The sequence below is a fragment of the Mus caroli genome, chromosome 13 (genome assembly GCF_900094665.2).
Source record: "Mus caroli chromosome 13, CAROLI_EIJ_v1.1, whole genome shotgun sequence".
NCBI lineage: Eukaryota > Metazoa > Chordata > Mammalia > Rodentia > Muridae > Mus > Mus caroli.
Window position 1 is genome coordinate 94,659,998 of NC_034582.1, and position 18,200 is coordinate 94,678,197.

Genomic DNA, 18,200 nt, shown 5'->3' on the forward strand with positions numbered 1-18,200 from the left:
TCTTCTTCTTCTTCTTCTTCTTCTTCTTCTTCTTCTTCTTCTTCTTCTTCCTCCCCCCCTCCTCCTTCTCCTTCTTCTCCGTCTTCTTAAAATCAGTTTTATGTCATGGAGGTTTTAGGTTGGTTCCAATCCTTTGCTGTTCTAAGCAACATCACAATGCAGAGTCTGGGGCATGCATGTTTGTACATGTGTATAGCTGTATCTAGAAATGAAATTGTGGGTTTGGAAGTAAAAGCATTGTAGTCCTTATGGTGATTCCTAACTGATCTTCTTTAGAGACTCTGAGCTTCACCCTCCCACCCCGCACCCCGCCTCACTCAGCTTCTGTGGCAGACACTGGGGTTTACTAATGGACTCTGTTTTGAGGAAATTATAGATGAAAAACAAGTTGCAAGGCTGAAGAAGGAAAGTATCCAATTTGTGCTTTTATATCAGCTTGTATTTTATGAGATTTCTAAGTACTTTACCAAAACTCCTGGTGAAGCAGACCAGTGTCAGACATTCTTTGCTAAGAGGAAATGTGCTACATGGAGAAATGGGAAGTGTAGACTCGGCATAGAGAGAGTCTGTTCTAATAGAACATTGCCAGGATTCACTGTGGGATCCCAGTTCAGCCCGCTGACCTTTGATCTCATTTTCTTCTCCATTTGTCAGATGAGCATTTGGAGGGATGATCTCAGAAGAATGCTTGGGTCCAAAATTATTTGATGTTTATAAAACTCTTTTTACTCTTTACCATACAACAGGAAGATCTGTATAGGAAGAATAGCTACAGAATTTGTAAATCTCTGAACAAAATGAAAACATGGGGTCTCCATTTAGAAAGTTATTAAGAGTTTCACAGTGGCCCCAGAAGAATGTTAAGACAAGCATTTATTCTCCAAAGGGTAGAGCTTCTTGTGAGACTGCCCTGGTGACAGGTTGATGAGGCCAGCCCTTCTTCCAAATGGATTCTTTCTTCTACTTCCTCCTAAGTATGGTGGCAGCTTGATGGACACTCATCTGGTATTGTATTGGTTGACTTATTTATGTGACAAATACTCAGAGAACAATAGAAGGGAGAAAAGGTTCCTTTTGGCTCACAGTGTCAGAGGATTTAGTACATGGTTGATGTTTGCTCCACAGCCTGTGGGCCTGTGGTGAGGCAGAACATGATGGCAGCAGTGATGTGTAGTGGAGCAAAATTTCTCCCCTCATGGTCACCAGGAAGCAGAGGGATCAGAAAGGGACCTAGGACAAGATGGAACTGGCAAAGACAAGCCTCAGTGACCTACTTCTTCCAGCTACATACTATCTCTGAAATGGCCATCATCTCCCAGTATTCCATTAAATTATTATTCCACGAGTAGATTTATATACACTGATTAGGACAGCTCTTGTGGTCCATTTATCTTTCATTGATGAGTCTTTTGGAGGGATACTTTTAGTCATAATATACATAGTAAATCTGCCTTGGTCTACAGCCCCTTGCCACAAGAAGGGGCCTTACTTAGTCCATAGCTTATATAAAGGGCCCCTGCTGATTGGATCGTAGCTAGGATACCTGACATATGGAGCAGCAGTTTCTAGGATGGTAAGAAGCTTTCAGGAGACACTCGGATCAAGGGTGTGGTCAGCAATTACCCTGGCAAACAGGCTTTCCCTGGATTTTGAGCTGAGATACGTGGAGAGCATTAGCCAGCTAGACTGGGGAGTCAGGGGAAGGAAGGGTGGAGGTTAATAGGTAGGGAAAGCAGAGAGCACGCACACGGTGAGGTGCACCGAACATCGAACCCTTATTACTTAGGGCAGCTTAATATACTTCTGTCCTTGGCAACCTAAAGAGCATAATTAAGCTAGCATTTTGCTAGACCATCACTTCAGCCTGTTAATGACTAAGCCACCTTAGGGAGTGTGGATTAAGAACAATTAGAAATGGAAAAATAGCTCTAAGCCCTCCATCTTTCCTTCATGTGCCAGCTACCACACTGGAATGAGCTGGCTGAGTCACTTGTGTTAGCCAGGTGGAGGTGACTGCATCTCTTTGAATGGGATTCTTCTATTTTTTTTTTTTTTTGCTTTATTTATTCATGTGTTAGTCAACTTTATTATATATCCCCAGGGCTGTTTTTATACCTCCTAACTTCTCTTACGTTATGCTTGGCATCTTGTTCTACTTCCAGTGGGTTAGCCCTAGGAAAAAAATGTAGCTGTCAAGTGTGTAGCAAGACACATATTTTCTTGGTGTATATCTTTTCCCTTCTGTTGGATTATGCTAATGGGTCCCCAGAGTCTGCAGCAGGTAGAGGCAGGAGCTGGGCTAAATGAACTTGGCAGACCCTATTCTGGTTAGTCATGTTAAGGAAAGACTTCTAGTAGTCACTCTCCAGCAACGCACTGTCAAACACACGTAAAAATGGATGCTTCTCCATTCTCCTTCATGGTTCATTGAGGTCTAATTTGTTGGTTTTTAGGTGAATAATCAACTAACTTGGTCAGGAATGCTATAGAACACCATCCATAGTAATCTGTGTTCTGGGATGCATTAAAATCTGTGGTGTGGGGGTGCATTATGTTTAATGACATTCCTGGGTTGGAGTAACAGGCTTAGACAAGACATGCATGAAGCTATATTGTGTGAAATGGGTCCTGACTTGAATGAATCACTGATGCCTGAGTACCTTGGAGAACACGAGCTAGGACTCCATGGTCAACATTACAGGTATGAATAGGTAGGATACAGTCTAGTTGTCTTTATGGGTTAGATTAACCAAATAAATGCTCCACTGACATTAAGTATGGAAACAGAGACATTTCTGTTTGCCTTTGTATGAAGACACTGGCTTAGGTGTTCTGCCTTGAATGGATTTAGGCTGAGAAGGTGGGATAAAGGTGAAAAACGTAGAGTATTCCAGGTTCATTCTTGTCTTAGGTACACCAACCCTCAACATATCCCTTGGTATAGAACTAAGAAGGACTGACTTGAGCCTGGGAATTGTGGTATGATTCCCACAGGAATGTGTTCAAGTCCAGTACAGCCGGCATTTCTGAAAATGGAAAGGGGAAAGTGAATCTGTCATTTTCTAACTTCACTGTGTAGTGAATGCCAGCAGCCTAAACCTTCCCATGAGGCCACAGTACTAGCAAAGCAGTAGTAAGGTCAGGCAAATGTCATCTATCTGGGCATTTATTTAAATTAACATATTTTAATTTAAAACAGTAATGTGTCTCCTAAGAGTCATAAATGCAACCTGGCAACAGGATATGTGAGGGAAAGAACTCCTGTGGGTTAAAGCCTGAGTAACCTCAGGAAATCCAGGGTGCAAGGAACAGCTGTTACAGGAGGGTGAGCGGCACAGTGATAGCTAGAGAAGTGATGCAGTGGTTCGAATCTGCTTGGCCCAGGGAGTGGTACTATTAGGAGGTGTGGCCTCACTGGAGTAGGTATGGCCTTGTTGGAAGAAGTGTGTCATTGTGGGTGTGGGCTTTAAGACCCTTCTTCTAGCTGCCTGGAAACCAGTCTTCTCCTAGCAGCCTCAGATGAAGATGTATAACCCTCAGCTCCTCCTGCACCATGCCTGCCTAGGCGCTGCCATGCTTCTGACTTGTCAGTAGTGGACTGAACCTCCGAATCTGTAAGCCAGCCCTAATTAAATGTTGTCCTTATAGAGTTGCCTTAGTCATGGTATCTCTTTACAGCAGTCAAACCCTAACTAAGACAGGCAACATAGTTTATTTATCATTTCTATTTCCCATTTGGGTAGGGGGGACATTTTACATATTTTCACAGTTCCCACAACACAGCAAGGCCATTTAACCTAAACTGAATACAGACCTGTTATTGAACACTAACCATGTCTTTTTGATACGTTTCCACTATGAAGAGGTACGGTCACTAAAGAATCTTACAGAAGAAAGCGTTTACTGGAGATTTACAGTTTTAAAGGGTTAGAGACCATGATCATTGTGGGGAACATGGCAGCAGGCAGGTAGGTATGGGAGTGGAGCAGTAACTGAGAGCTCATATCTTGGCCCACATACAAGGCAGAGAGAGAGAGAGCTAACAGGGAATGATGTGGGCTTCTGAACCCTCAAATCATGCTCCCAGTGCCACATCTAATCATCTCCAAATAGTGTCACCAACTGCATACCAAGTAACAAACAGAGGAGCCCATGGGAGCCAGTTCTCATTCAAACCCCCACATCATGTATATAAAGTCATGGTTACATCTGAAAAGTCCTCAGAGAGAACAGCATAGATGCATAGGACTCACAGTTCTCCCAGATAAGGAGGAATCTCCTTCTTTCTGTCATTGAGCACGTGTCATGTGAGATGCAGCTCCCAGCCTGGAGAGGCAAGATCCTGTTGCCTATATCAACCCCTAAATCCACAGGCTCTGGTGTGGGCTAAGAGGGAGCAAGCACACAATCTTTAGATTAAATAAAAATGCCAGTGAGCAGTAGAGATTAGTCAAAACTGCAAGAGAACCCATAGGCTAGAATGATGGAGGGGATTGGATAGTACGCTAAAGTTTCCCTTGAAAATTTGTCTTGTCTTCATTATGCCTGGTCTCAAAATGACTAAATGACATGAATAAAAAGTCAACCCCCTAGCTTCTCATTCCTCCTATATTTTATTTCTCTCTTCAGAGGCAACCAGTGTTTCGGGATTTCTTCACACCCAAATGTGTGTGTGTGTGTGTGTGTGTGTGTGTGTGTATGTATGTATTTAAATATGCAGGTTTTAGTAATGTAACCTGGACGATACTGTCTGTGCATGTGGTCCTACTCAGCAATATGCCTAAATGCAAATAGTCTATGAGTTCTTCTAAGCTGTAGTAGTATTCTTTATAGCTGGAATTTAACTTTGTCTTCACTAAACAATACGGCAATAGCAATGTTGGCGAGTGTTATGATCCCAACACTTGTGAGCTACTATATACTGGGATATGAGGAGGCAGGAGGATCAGGAGTTTAAGATCACCCTTGGCTACTTAGAGAGTTTGAGGCCAGCATGGACAATGTGAGACCTTATCTCCAAAAGCTCAGACCAACTAACTAAACAACAACTACAACAACCAAACAGCAATAACGAGACAGCAAATTACTGTAATGATACTCACCGATACCCTTTTCATGTACGTATGGATGTACATTTTCAGAACTACTTTGTTGTCAAATTGTCACCTGAAAGAATGCTAATTTTCATTCCACCATAGTGAATGATGGTGTCTATTTTTCCTATGCCTTTGGCAAACTCTGGATGTTATCAATCTTGCTAACTATAATTAGTCTGGGGGTACAAAGAAGAATGAGAGAGTTGTTTTAATTTATATTTCATTGATTGGGAGATGGCAAGTATATTTTTCTGTACTAATTGAGCGTTTTAATTTATTCTCCTGTGAATGTATCTTATCTAGTTTTCTTGTAATTTTTTTGTTTTATTGATTTTATTATTTATTTTTTAAGAATAAAAGTATCACCATTATTAATGTGTGCTCATGCATGTATGTATGCTGTCGTATGCAAGTGTAGGTCAGAGGACGACTTGGATAAGTTGCCTCCATCCACCTTTACTTACGTTCTGGGGATTGAACTCAGATCACCAGGTTAAGGCAGCATTGTATTGTTCCCAGAAGTCACTGATAGAGTATCTTCTTGATAAAATTTACTTGGATTTGATGTATTTGTCATTTTCCTCATCTTCAGTGTCTTATAAAGAAGTAGTTGCTCGATAGAAAAAACAAAAAACAAAAAACAAAACAAAAAACAAACAAACAAAAAGGAAGTAGTTGTTGCCATTCTGTTCCCTTATGACTGTGGGTATTATAACTGCCTTACCATAAGAATATTTCCTCTAGATACCTTTTAAGTAAAAAATTTATTTAATCTTTCAGTAAATACAATTTTTTATTAAGGTAATAGTTGTGTATAATGTGTCATGTACAGAAAATTTCCTCTTCTTTCTGCACGAATTCTTCTTTACAGTCATGTGTCTTCTGATAACCCCCAGCTGTTTCTCCGTTACACGCTGTAGTATAGATCCTCAGGATATCTGTGGATTGAACCCTTTGAATCTAATATAGAATTTTGTATACAGGCACATGCTTTCTCTTGTGGAGAAAGCACCCACATTTTCATCAGATTCTCGAAAAAGAAATGCTCGATCTAATATGGCTGGGGAGACCTGCGTGACATTCTCTCTTCTACCTCCCACCAGGAAGCCTCTCCATACCTACCCTTTCATTTCTTCTGTTCCTCTTAGCTAATACAAGTAGTTATGATGGCTTGAATAAGAATGTTTCCCATAAGCTTATATATTTGAATGCCTTATAATTAGAGATGGTAGTGGTTGAGAAGGACTAGGAGGTGTGGCCTTGTTGGCAGAAGTCTATAATTGAGGGTTGGCTTCTACACCTGTCCTGGTGTCTCTCCCCCCCCTCCCCCACCCCACCCCCCACCTATGGCTAAGGATGCAACTCTCAGTTGCTGCTCCAGTGCCATAAGTACTACAAATGCTCTGGCCATGCCCTTGCCATAATAACAATGGATTCACTCTCTGAAACTGTATGTAAGCCTCCAATTAGCTTTCTTTTATAAGAGTTTCCTTGGTCATGGCATCTCTACACCATGTAGAACAACCAAGACAGTAGTGCCTCCTAATTAATTCATTCAACAAACATTAAGTGAGCACCTACTACATGAGGTATTGTATTATCCAGGTTCACTAAGACCTGAAAGTTGTTCTCAACTGGCTGATAGTCTGGACTGGAGAAAAATAATCCAACACAGAAGAACATACTGTAAGTGGTATATCCCAAGTCTTGGATTTGTGAGTTTTCAAGTATTTGTATGTATAGTGTTATTTGAGAAACATCTGATGTCACTGTGCTGACCAAATGATCAGTTAGAAGCTCATGGAGAAGCATCATATTAGAGGTTGACCTGTGCCTGAGGCTGTGGGCAAGTAATGGGAAAGATCGAGAACACACTAAGAAGGAAGAGCAGAATGGGATCACTCATTGAGCCACTGAACATGAGGACTCATAGCGAACTAGAAATCAGAAATAACTGCAGTTTTCTGGCTTAGGTGAGTGGTTGCCTGGTGGAGTCCTTGCTGAACTAGGAAACAAAGCCAAGTACCAGATGTAAGTGAAAGTTTAGTTTTTGCACATATGCAGTCTTGTGTATTGATGTAGATCTTGAAATGGACACGATCATACTAAGTTGGGTATAGAGGTATAGCCTGTTGTGTTCTGTATGTTACTAGTTTGTTAATCTTAAGAAATTCTGTAACTATAAGCTTCATGTAACCCCCCATCAAATTCAAGGTCAGTGTGAGCTGTTGTGTTTAGAATGGCTTGAGTCAGGGCTGACCATCGGGCAGCACTTCCAGCACCTGCATATGAGCTCACTGTGGTTTTTGTGGTTTTAGCCTTTATAATCTGACATAGAAAAATGTTTGGGGTCATAGCCTCAGCCCCCAAATTCTGAGCTTTGACCCTGGTCAACCAGCCTTAGGGTTTATGTTCAATAAATGATCCCAGTCTGACTGAGATTGGTGTTTGAGTGGTTTGTGGGCTGACTCCTGGACTCCAACAATGTGAATGAGAGGGGAGGTAGTGAAGACCCTGTACATAGATATGTTTTACCAAAGCTTCATGGTGAGCTGCGATGGTAACTAGAGAGTCTTTGATTACGTTGATCATTTCTCATGTACTGGAGACTGTTACAGCGAAGAGATTGTTCATGAAGTTCCATGAAGCTAATTCCAGAACCAATAAATTCAGGTATCTGGTAGTTTCATTTTATCCTTTTATTAATCTTTTGGTTTACTTTTTGAGACACCATTTCACTATGTAACCTTGGCTGGCTTGGAACTTGGCTATGTAAAGCAGGTTGGACTTGAACTCTATAGAGATCCACCTGCTTCTGTCTCCTGAGTGCTGTTACTAAAGGTGTGCACCACCAATGCCTGGTTACATTTTATTTTTGAAAAACTTGTGTTTTTTCTACTGTTGCTGAGATAAACAAAATGAGAGAGTTTACTTGACCTATACATCTGTCACACACAGTCCATCACTGAGGAAAAGTCAGGCTGGAAACTCAAAGCAGGAACCTGAAGTTGACAACTGAAACAGACTTCATGAGATTCCATGGCTCATTTAGCTTGCTGTTTATGCAACCCAGGACCACCTGCCTAAAGACAGCACTATCCACAGTGGGCTGGGCCCTTCACATCAAGAACTAATCAAGAAAATGCTCTACAGACTTGTCTACAGGCCAATCTCATGGAAATATCTTTTCAGTTAAGGCCCTGTCTTCCCAAATGACTGTAGTTTGTGTCATGTTGGCAAAAACTAAGCAGCACAATTTGATTGCTCTGAACTTGGTAAAAAGTTCCCTTGTCTATTCAAGGTATTAAAGGTATTTTGAAATTGAGATGTCTTGGGCACTGACCCACAGAAAAGAAGCCAAAACTTACCAGAACAGATGCAGGATCTAAACAGTGTATAGGATGGTCCCAGCAACTACCAGCTCCCCTCCTGTTACCAGGTTACAATCTAGGAAGATGGAGACGGATGTTTCTCTCAGGAGTACTTTGACCAAAGAGACTGACTTCCAGACTGAATCGGTTGGGCTTTAGGGTCTCCTCAGGACTAGATTGCAGAATGTAACTTCAGTGTCAGATTTATGTAAACACTTCTGCTGAATTACATTGAAGACCACATTTATAATCATAAATCTTAGGGGTAAATTGAGCATTCACACATACAGGAACACTGAAAAAATTTTTTTTTTTTTTTTTTTTTTTTTTTTTTAATCTCCCCAGCAGTCAAGGTTAAGAGGTAGGCAACAAGTTTGAGAGGGAGAATAAAATGAACCCAACCCATTTGAAACAGGGATTATAAAGGCATGAGAGATTTCAGTTTCAAACTCTGACTTCATTTTGAGCAGGAAGTAGGAGCAAAGCAGGTGTTGTCCACAGCAGGGCACATGTGTATGGATATTTCCTTCCCTGATGCTCAGTGACGAGAGCGGTGAAATTTAAGATGATATGATTTTCAGGCCCTTATATATGCTCCATTTCTATGGTAGGTTGACACAGAGGCCTACAGCTGAAAGTCAGTATTCTCTATTATTTTACTGCACAGCGATGGTTCATTTCCCCACTTTGCTAAGTGTACGATCTTGCATTATTCCAGGAAATGCCTTTTTTTTTTTCAGACAGGAACTACAGCACATCTTTTTCCTTATGACAAATGCCATATAGATAAACATCCTAGCAGAACTGGCCATCCTTCAGGGCTCTTTCTGTGGCATATTTGTGGTGATATGTATGGTATACAAACAGACTTAATTATAGATATTACAGTCTCTGCTATGCTTCCTGGTGATGGCTCAGAATGTCACGTCTCAGTGTACTTTGAAGAAAATTGGAATTTAAAAGTTCATTTTGAAAGGGAAGAAGGAAAAATGAGATTTCTGTGGTATGTGTTAAAGTGCCTAGTGTTTGTTTTGAGGGGGAAGTCAATCATATTACCTTTCTTGAGTAAAAGGAAGGAAGAGATATGCTTGCTTACCTGGATTTTATGCTGTTGTCATTGTTGAGGTTTTTTTGTGTGTCAATTTATTTTATTTCTAACTGTGTGCTGATGTTGACTAAATACAATAAAAAAAAAAAAAAGAAATTATCCTATTGTTGCCACCTCTTAGACAGGATGGAAACATATTGAGAACACACAAGAAAAAAATTATCTGTAGATATGTTATTATTACTGATGGTGTTTTCTAATTCTCTTTTTCCAGATCACACCAATTTAAGGAAAAAGGCATAGAGCATCAGATAAGAGCGACGGTCATGATCATGTGACCTTGAGCACTTTTTGGGCCGTATCATTGAGACCTCAACTCTTCCCAGCCTCCTTCACCTCCCAAACTCCCCCTCTGCCTTGGTTTGGTTCTGACTGATGAATGTTCTCTTGAAATACTCCTGGCTTCTCAGATATCCATTCTACTATTTCTGGCTGCCTTTGCCCTGCGGATTGGCAGCCTCAGTTGGAAGGTCACGGGCACCACCTTGATGACCTTGCAGTAGCCGTATGCTTTTTCCTTCCCTTGTTCCTCTCCGCTTCAACTCTGGAGCCGAGGAATCTCCTAGAGAGTAGTCTGGATCTTTCTGTCTTTCTAATGCTATTTTGAGCAACTTTACAGGTCCAGTCCCTGGGGTTGGGTTGAGGATGAAGGATCTTTCGATGTCAGTCAGTTCTCCGAGTTTTGTCACTGACTGAGAGGCATCTGAATACTTCAGCAGTCTCACAGTTCGGGAGAGGGCTTTCTGTCTTCCCGACAGGACTTCTATGAGAAATTTGGGGCAGAGTTTCAGAGACTCTGCCAATTGATTCTGTTGGCTAGGAAAAGCGTCAGTTTCTCAGGTAAGAAACTTGCCCAAGAGCCAGTTCTGCTGTGATGTAGCTCAGCAGACAGGGCTGCAAATTAAATTCTACGTCTGAAAATCTTTTGAAGCATTTTAAAAAGTAAAATTCCCCCATAAGTGTGCTGACCTGTAATTTCACTTAAATACCTAGAGTCTTAATTAAACCAGTTTTTTTTTTTTTTAATCCATTTTCCATGGCAATCCTCTAGGGGAGTCAGTGCTTTCCCATTTCCCAACATCTCTCTCAATTTTCTACAAATAGTAATGAGATTATGTAAATGAAACTTTGGGTTTTGAATTTTGACCATATCCCTTACCTCTTGTATTAATATTTCTACCCCATCCTGGCCTTTTACTTTGCAATACTAGAGTTTGCAATAAACAGTTCTAGATGGGTAAATTAATTCTCACTGTGTCTTCCCCAGTTGTAGTGGTTGGAATAGGGTTGGCCCCCAACGACTCATGTGTTTGCATGCTTTGGCCTATGGGGAGTGACACTATTAGGACGTGTGGCCTTGCTGGAGGAGGTGTATCGCTGTAGGGATGGGCTTTGAGGTCTTCGAATCTGCCCACTGAGGAAGAGACCTTCCTCCTGGCTGCCTGCAGAAGGCAGTTTTCTTCTGAATGCCTTTAGATCAAGATGTAGCTCTCTTGACTCCTTCAGAACCATGTCTGCCTGCATGCTGCCATGCTTCCTGGTATGATGATAATGGACTAAACCTCTGAAACTGTAAGCCAGCCTCAATTAAATGTTTTCCTTTATAAGAGTTGCCTTGGTCATGGTGTCACCTTACAGTAATAAAACTCTAAGATACCAGTCAAGGGCATTTACTGGGTGCCCACATGTCTGGTACCAGACACTGTAAAACATTGAGTCTCTGATCACAAACACTTATAGTGAAGCTGACTCTGTTGAGTCAGGAGGAAGCTAGGGTGTGTTCTATAGGATATCAGGGGCCATATGTATTGCCAGTGCAAGAGGTTTTAGAAGGGTGAAAGTGTGGCAGGAATTTAGAATTCCAAGAGAGAGGTACTGAAGCAAACAAGCATAGGGAATAGCTTAGCAGCCTGGGTCTCCACTTGGCTTGGGCTATGTATCCATTTCTCTTCTAATAATGCAAATCCTTTGCCCATAAATACTCCTTAGCACGATGTACCTAGCAATCTGCTAGCAACTGGAACTCCCACCTGCATTAACCTGTATACAAACCCACTCCAAACAGCGTAATGAGTTTCTCCTTTCTTTAATGCCATCAGTCAGAGTCTACTCATGGATCTCAATACACTTGTGAACTATGGACAATGGTCATTCAATCTAAACTGGTTTTGGGTACATGTGCAACAAGGCAAACTGTGTCCTCTAGTGAACTTTTAGGGGTCCTCTTTTATTTATTTATTTACATTTTTTTTTTTTTTTAGAGACAGGGTTTCTCTGTATTGCTCAGGTTGTCCTGGAACTCACTCTGTAGATCAGGCTGCCCTCAAACTCAGATATCTGCCTGCCTCTGCCTCCCAAGTTCTGGGATTAAAGGCATGCACTACCACTGCCCTGCTTTAAAGATTTATTTATATGAGTACACTGTAGCTGTCTTCAGACACACACCAGAACAGTGCATCTGATCCCATTACAGAGGCTATGAGCCATGATGTGGTTGCTGGGAATTGAACTCAGGACCTCTGGAAGAGCAGTCAGTGCTCTTAACCACTGAGCCATCTCTCCAGCCATCCTCTTTTATTTACTATCACTTGCCTATGTATAATTGGATGTGCATGTGATTAACTTTAGATGAATCATGGGAAGGTCATGTATAGTAGAGAAATGGTTATATAATTTAATATGTTACTTAAACCAAGGAACCACCAGATATGTCCCTTGGCAACCAAACCTTTGCTTTGCTTGAACTCTATAAAAGGAAACCTTGAGTAATGATCAGGGCTCTTGAGTACTTGCACTCATGGGGCCTATTGTCACTGCTGACCATATTTATTTCTGAGCTGTACTATTGCCTTGCTTTGACTAAGGTTTCCTGCTATTTTGTAATATGTGTGAGCTTTTATTTTAGTTCTTTGAGTAAGAGGCCAAAAACTTGGAAACAGCCACTCAGAGTTTGATCTCTGGTAGCTGTACCACAGTATGACCTTGTCTTACATTGGTCTTTCAAGTCAGCTGGAATGGGTTCTAAATTCATCTTCCTTGTTAATATGCAGATATGACCTTTAGGCATGCACTCGTTTTGTTTTTGTTTTTGTTTTTTTTTTGAGACAGGGTTTCTCTGTGTAGCCCTGGCTGCCCTGGAACTCACTTTTGTAGACCAGGCTGGCCTTGAACTCAGAAATCCTCCTGCCTCTGCCTCAGGCATGCACTTCTTATTTTCCTTTTTGTCATACGTCTTTTTTAATTGAAAACATTTTTTCATATAATGTATTCTGATAATGCTTTTCTCCTCTCTCAGTGCATCCCAGATCTCCCCTCTTCCTACCCACTCAACTTTATATTCATTTCTTCTCTTTCCTAAAAAACAAAGAACACACACACACACACACACACACACACACACACACACACACAGAGAAACACATACTCCACAAAACCAGAAATCAAATATTCAAGCAAAAGACCAATAATGAAAAAAAAAAGTTCTAACCAAGCAAAAGGAGTCAAAAGTTCTATAAAAATACCACTTCAGAAGTATCAATGAGTTCATTTTGTGCTGGCCATCTGCTCCTGGGCGTGGGGCCTGTCCTGAACTGAGACTCTGCTGGAGAAAACAGATTTTTTCTTTGCCAGTGGGTATCATCTAGGCACATATATCAACCCGTTTGCATCCTAGTGTCCTCTTTTATAAAATATGAATGATGAAATAGTACATTCTTATCTAGAACACTGTGATCCTCTTGATTGTTAACTTGAAGAGATTTAGAATCATCATAGATATAGGTTTCAGGGTGTGCCTATGTGGGATTATCTAGGTTAGGTTAATTGAGGTGTGAAGAACTACCCTAGATAAGTCAGGGTTATGGATTGAAATAAAAGAAGAAAATTGCTTGGCAGAAGCATTCATCTTCCTCTGCCTCCTGATGGCAGATGCAATATGGCCGACTCTTCCACTATGATTTCCCACCACGATAAACTGTACCTTAGACACTGAGCCCAAATAAGCCCCTCCGTCCTTAAACTGCTTCTTGTCTGGTACTTTAATCACAGCAATGAGGAAGTAACTAATGTAAAGATAAGATGAGAACGCCTTAGCACAGACCCGGGGACACATTGCCCAGTAAAAGATAGTCTTTATGCTAAATAGCACATTGGCATCTTTTTGGCATCTGTTTGTCTTAAGAAGGGTTCAAAGACTGGAATAACAGTAGAGGTTTTGAATGGTCAGACTACCAAAAGCCAGAGAGAGAGAGAGAGAGAGAGAGAGAGAGAGAGAGAGAGAGAGAGAGAGAGAGAGAGAGAGAGAGCTGCATCTTTTTTCCCCCTATTGGGAGCTACTGACCTCTGTTAGAGAAGGATCATGGGAAGACCTTGTAAAAAAACCAAAACCAAACCAAACCAAACCAAAACAAATTTGCTTTTGTCCTTCAGGGGAATAGAAAATATTGAGTTTCCTGACTTTTAAGAGCAGAAAGGTAGCAATTTACTCAATAAACAGATTGAATAGATTTCTAGAACTTTAAGAGGCCTCAGAGACCATCTAGTCTAACTTCTTTATTTAACAGGGGAAAGAAACAGCTGAGGGCCAGAAGTGCAGACCAACTCTGTCATCCTCTTTAGACCATGAGCTTCCACAGGAATAAGCACTTTTCTTCTAACTTCTAGCCTTTTCTACTATATGCTGTGCCTAGTTGTTTATTAAGACAACAAGAGGCATGTGGTGGTACATGCCTGTGTTTCTAGACACTCAGGGGCTGGAGGCATGAGGAGTACATATTCAAGGTATGTTTGGATAAATTTACTTGGAGCTCTTGCTTCAAAGTAAAAGAAGGGGCTTGGGATGTAGGTCAGTGGTAGGACATTTGCCTATCATGTGTGAGACGTTGGATTCAATAGCCATTTTGGAGAGGGAGATAGACAGGCATTTCCAGCAACCTTCAATAATTGACTATCATGCCAAATTATGCTCCTTGATATAGCACTGACACTCTGAATAAACAGTCTATTATAAAATTCCCGGCGAGAAGTGTTGGTGATTTAGATTAAGGCAAATTCCAAAGGCACAATGTTGGATATTAAATTTAGAGATATAGAGGGATATTGTGTGCTTAAATCTTAGACGAGAAAGTGAGTGGAAGAGGAAAAAAAAAGCTCCAAACTTGCTTTTTGAGGCAGGTTCTTTGAGGTCTTTGAGCCCCAGGTTGATGTTGAACTCACGATGCAGCTGAAGGTGACCTTGAACTCCAGATCCTTATGTATCTTCTCCTATTTGCTGTGATTCCTAGTGTGTGCTTCCACACCCTGTATCCAAACATTTCGACTTGAGTAATTAATTGAGAGAAGTGATATAATTAAGTGGGATGGGGAAATCTTTGGACCTACCATGTTTGGTATGCCCAGGAAGATTCTGAGTGCACACTGGAAGCCTCAGTGTACGTTCTGTAGCTCAGTAAAGAGAGTTAGGATGAAGATATAAATTTGGGAATTGTCAGTGCAGAGATATTTATGGGACTGGATGAGATCATCTAGGGATGGGATAGAAATAGAAAGGAGAAGAATGCTGAGGGTCTGATTCTGGAGAATTCCATCTTCTAGAGGGTTAGCTGAGGAAGGGTGCCAGCCAGTGAGGAAGGGTGCCAGCCAGTGGGACCCAGGGCTTATTACTTGGAGAGTTATTATTATTATTATTATTATTATTTTTATTAGATATTTTCTTTTACATTTACATTTCAAATGCTATTCCCCCAACCCCCTATACACTCCCACTTGGAGAGTTTTTGAAGATCCGGTCTGTTGGTTCTTCTTAGGGTGTTTAAGGCTTTACACCAAGTAATTCAGTAGGGTTGTTTATAATGAGAGGGGGGGAATGTAGAATTATGTGGGGTGGATAGCAGGGAAGGTAAGGGAATTAGGACTGCGTGTAACAAAGTCAAGTCCAAGAATGGATTAGTAGGAGCCTCAAGAAGACCCTGTAGGAGAAGATTTAGGTCCTGCTTTTGCCCCCTGGACGAGGTTCAAGAATTTGGGTCAAACTTAAAGATGGAGAGACTATTATACATAAAAATGAGAGTAGAATTTGAAAGGTTTGGAAGCTATAGAAGACGCTCTCTGTTGAAGTCTGATGTACTAAAGCAAGTGGGGTGTGGCGAGGGTCTGGCCTGAAAGGGTACATGTAAGAGGCTGCGTTCTAGAGACATTTGGAAAGGATGAGTGAAGTTTAAGAACAGAGGCCCCTGTGTGGTTTAAGAGCCATACAACTATGTTAGGGTGATTTTGAATATTTTCCTTATTTTTGAGAAATTCACACATGTATACAATCACAATCACATGTGATCATATCTACCTCCCCTTTCACCATTCAATCCCCATATCCTTCTAATATGCCCCCTCCCAAATTCGTATCCTTTTTAAATTGATGACTCACCAAGTCCAATTAGTTCTGACCATATGTGGATAGGTGCTGGGCCACTAACCATAACGTGGGAAAGCTACCTTTTTAAAAGGAAATCATGAACCTCTCCCTCTTCCCCTCTCCCTTTTTCCCTCCAACCCCCCAACCTGCCAGGGTCTCATGTATCCTGGGCTAGCCTTGAATTTACTTTGTAGTGGAGACACTTCCTTCCCCCACCTCATGAGTGCTTGGGTTATAGGCCCGAGTCATCCTCTGAAGGGTTAGGGATCAAACCCATGGTTCTGTGTGATCAAGATAACCACTCTACAATGAATGCACGGAGTCACATGCCCATCTTTTCTTTTCCTTTTTTTCTTTGTTGTAGTACTGAGAACACAGGACATAGGGCTCTACACATGGCAGACAAATGCTCTATCACTGTGCTAAACCCTCCAGTCTCTGCCACCGATTCTAGGACACAACTGGTAAGGGACGATAGTTTGATTTCACAAACTTTGTTCTGTATCTTGACTAGATAATAAAAAATTTAACAAAAAAGTCTAGTGAATTGGCTCTTCAAATCTTAAAAGATAGCTAATTAGCCGATTACTGTGTTTCTGTTTGTACAAAGGCCTGTAGCTGAAGCCAAATGATCTAATAAGCTCAGCTCAGACTTCAGATTTGATGGTCTGCCAGGTGAATATTGACATGACTGCATTTATTTATGAGGTTGCTGGTCATTTGAATTGCCCTGTGAGGGCTTGAGTTATTTTACAGTGCCATTCTCTCTTGCTTAACTAAATGACATTAATCTTACCCTTCAGTTAGCAGGGACTGTGGGCCAAGGAGAGATTTCTGTGAGCTAAGGAAGATGCTTTTAGTGACTGGAAAGTGTGAGTGCTTTGCCTGAAAGACATGGAGCTCTTCCCACTCCCCAAAGACTTGTGATATCCTGACTGGGGTTCACAAGGTGGAACAGTCATGTTCAAAATTGCTTAAGGAAAGAGAGAGAAAAAGAGTGGGGGTGGGGGTGGGGAAACCCTTTCAGGAGCTTATTTATATAAGCACTCATTACCATATAATCGTTTTCCTACCCTTGTTTGAACTGTTGTATTTCCTTGAAAGGAATTATTATTATTGCTTTAAAACTCTCACATTTGGAAATTTCCAGCAAGCATTCTCTCTAAAATGAGTCCAAGTTCAAAAGCCTTACCACACATGTCATTTTATGTACGTTCTGAATTACTATGTAAGAACACCCACCACTTAAATCCAAAGAAAAGTTTGCTTCTCCCTTTGCCAAATTCTGCTCAGGATGGTCCCTATTTAGGTGAGTTAATAAATATTAGACTGGGAGAAACTTAGACATTGTCTGTTCTGTTTCCTCCTCTCTCTTTCAGGCGAGAGAGCAGAAAGAAGAAAAGAAGCAGAAAGAGTAAAGAGGTGAGGCATTTGTCCAAATTCATACCTCTGATAGATGGCAGTGATGCCAGGAGCTCTCTCAGTCTGTGTGTTCGTTTGATTTATTGCTGGCAATGATAATTTTGCATGCTGGTTGCCTTTGTGTCAAATAGGTACAAGCTAGAGTTATCTGGCAAGAGGGAATTTCAGTTGAGAATATGCCTCCATATGACTGGCAGTAGGCCAGGCAGTGGTGGTGCACACCTTTAATCCCAGCACTTGGGAGGCAGAGGCAGGTGGATTTCTGAGTTTGAGGCCAGCCTGGTCTACAGAGTGAGCTCCAGGACAGCCAGGGCTATACAGAGAAACCTTGTGTTGGAAAAAAAAAAAACCAGGAGAGAGAGAGAGAGAGAGGTAGTAGACACATTTGGTGGGGCATTTTCTTGATTAATTGTTGATGTGGAAGGCCACTAATGGGCGGTGGCACCCCTAGGCAGGTAGTCCTGGGTTAAATAAGAAAGCAGGCTGAGCAAGCCATGAGAGTAAGCTAGTAAACAGCACCCCTTCATGATCTCTGCTTCAGCTCTTGTTTTTATGTTTCTTTCCTGCTCGAGTTCCTCCTTTGGCTTCCCTCAATGATGAATTATGATCAGGATATATGTATTAATAAACTGCCCACGAGAGACCTGCCCTGCAGAGAGCGCCATCTTGGCTCCGGGACTCCGCCGAACTTAGTCTACAGGTTAGAGTGAGGACCACAGAGGCAGACAGCTTCTGGGACAGGCGGGAGCCACAGAGCCGCTGAGGCAGCACCCTTTTGGGGCCGCAGACATCCG

General features: G+C 41.5%; 1 pseudogene; it reads right to left on the reverse strand.

The window, feature by feature from the left end:
* Window positions 1–9,997: 9,997 nt before the first annotated feature.
* LOC110307730 overlaps window positions 9,998–18,200 on the reverse strand; it is an 87,995-nt pseudogene continuing 79,792 nt past the window's right edge.